The 2,574-nt window shown below is 48.3% G+C and overlaps 1 long non-coding RNA gene across 1 annotated transcript; it reads left to right on the top strand.

Annotated features, from left to right (window-relative positions):
* The first annotated feature begins 414 nt into the window (after positions 1-414).
* Positions 415-1,859, top strand: LOC123144013 (uncharacterized). The gene is made up of 2 exons (XR_006471207.1): positions 415-974; positions 1,119-1,859. It is a non-coding gene; the product is annotated as an uncharacterized lncRNA (long non-coding RNA).
* The last annotated feature ends 715 nt before the right edge of the window (positions 1,860-2,574 follow it).

The raw sequence follows: 2,574 nt of genomic DNA, 5'->3' as shown, positions 1-2,574 counted from the left end.
CAGATGAGACAAAGTAATTACCTCAGTGAAATTCTCAGATTTGGTTTTCTCCAGGAACTCAATAGATTCAAATACCCTTTCAATGTCAATCGTTGTTCCGAATTCCAGTAGCTTCCTGTTGTAGTTAATTCCAAGGACGTGACACAATGCATGAAGTTCTGCGAGGGCTGCAATTCAGAATAAATTACAGACGAGTTAGGTGGGGGATAGGAAGCAACTAACCAAGGGTTTGGTGATCCAGTTGGGATTTAAAGTTCCACATCACATAGAAAACAAACATATAGCCCAAGGGTGATCCAATTGTACACGGAGACGTAAGAAATTTGGGATAAAGTGCAGAGTTGATGCGATTTTAGGTACACAGTTCGATCGAGGGGAAGAAAGACGGAGATCATACCACTATCATTTGCTTCATCGGTGTTCTGCACAGGTACAACCTCAACCTGCTGAGGATTCTTCTCAGGAATCGCGTTCCCATCCGCATCCCCGTCGTTCTCGGGCGGATTTGGGCCCCAGGCAGCCCAGGCCATTGCCTGGGGCGTGGGAAATTTTCTAGGCCTAGATTTTTTTTAAAAAGTGTTCGGCCTGGGGCGCAGCCCACTTCCAAGCCCAGGCAGCCCAGGCGAACTGGCCCGGTCGCCCAGGCCGACTCCCTCTGCCCGCACGAACGCGCAACCCTCACCGCCCGCAGAGACGAACCAGCCGCAACCGCCCCTTCTGCTTCTTCCCCCGACTTGACGAACCCTAGGCGCCGCCACCGCCTGCCGTCGGTGCCGCCACTGCCTGCCGTCGTGCCTGCCAGCTCCGTCCGGCAGCGCCCCCGGGCTCCCCCCACCTTCCAGTCTTCGCTCCCTTCTGCTTCTGCGGCGTCCCCGCGTCAGGTTGCGCCGCTGCCGGCTGCTGGCCTGTCCGGCGAGGGCGCGAGGCGGCGACCCCGGCTAGGCAGCTACGGCGGCTAGGGCGCGAGGCTACATGTCAGTATGATTAGCTCTTTGTGATTAAATTTTCTGGAGAAGTCTATTGTGCTGCTTGAACTGCAACTTTGTATTCTGAATGACCCCTGATTGTATTGTTAGTCTCATCTGTTACATTTGTTACTTTTTTTTATGTACTTCTAGGCTTTTGCAAATGCTCTTGTGCTGTTGTGCACATTCATCCCAGCCAGTATCCCAGCCACTTGGACTCTACTAATTCAACTCTGAAGAAGAACAAGGTTAATGATATAAGAGGACTCCAAAACTTGGCCAAGTCATTATCTGCACAGGGTTCTGGTCAGTTCTGTAATGCCATGAATAGTATAAATTATGCATTGAGAAACTGTTTCTGCTTTAACTGGAGAAATAACTTAAATGCCATGAGTGAATACACATTCTATTCATGACCATGTAGTCTTCATGAAGCTGTTGGATAGCATAGCATACCTTAAACCTTGCAGTAGTCAGGGTAATGAATCTTCTGTTTGATCTTTTAAATCAGCCGTGGCACAGCGCAAAGCTACGAGACAAATTTCAGTACTTGAAGAAAAAATTGTGATTAAATAGCAGAAGAAGACTTGATGGCCGTTTGGAAAGAAATAAAAGCTGCCTTAATCTATTACTTGTATTTTGTTAGCACACCAAGTTAGGTCTTGCAAAAGTTGGCAACAGCTTAAATTAGTGCTGAAAGATGGTTATAAATGTTCAAATTAGACCCATGTTTCTTTCTTTCTTATGTTACTATAGGACAAAGCTTTGTGCCGAATAGGCAGAAAAGGGAAGCCATGTATTTGGTGATACATGTGGCAGAATAGCATAGTGTAGAAGAACCAAGTTCTTTTGTAAGGAAGCATAACTTCAAATCAACTGTTTTGAGTAATTTTTTATGATGATTTTAGTTGCTAGATGCCACTGTTTGTTAGACCCATGGGAGGCTCAGATCAACCAATCCTTTGATTTGGTATCAATTTTTTGTATCATCTATATATGCTACATATAGTCTTTTGATTTGTCTTGCTTTATTAGTTGACCCATCATGGAACAAATGCTGCCATTGAATATTATGTTTGGTTTCTTATTAGTTATGCAAGATAGATTGACTTTTGTATGCCTTGGAACTGGAGTTTTTTTTGGGTAGTATTTAGCCCTTAGTTTCTCGCCTGGGACGTCAGCCAATCCTGGGTCCGCCACTGGTTCTCTAGGTCCACGATCTCGTTCACATCTTCATCCTTGTCCAACTCCGGCTCAACCGGCGCGGCCCTGGACGAATCCGTGACCCGCTTCTTCTGTACGGCTCCGGCTCCGCTCCCCCCACTGGCCGCCACGGCTGCAGCCTTTCCCCCTTCTACCATTGCTGCGGACCTGCGGTTCGGTCAGATGATCGGATAACGGATGACTATAGAACAGCAGCACATAGGTAGGAACAGAGACCGAATTCTGCCGTACCTCGCACGCCGACGAGCGGAGCGGGAGGAGGTCCGGTGCCGAGAGGGGAGAGAAAGGAGGGGGAGCCGTCGAGGAGGGCAGGTGGGGAGAGGAAAGAGAACGGAGGCGAGAGGAGGGCAGGTGTCTTGCGGAGAAGGGGAAAGCGGTGGAGAGG

This window comes from Triticum aestivum, chromosome 6D, assembly GCF_018294505.1.
Source record: "Triticum aestivum cultivar Chinese Spring chromosome 6D, IWGSC CS RefSeq v2.1, whole genome shotgun sequence".
Lineage (NCBI taxonomy): Eukaryota > Viridiplantae > Streptophyta > Magnoliopsida > Poales > Poaceae > Triticum > Triticum aestivum.
The sequence above is the reverse complement of the archived record's forward strand: the minus strand, read 5'-3'. Positions and strand labels throughout refer to the sequence as shown.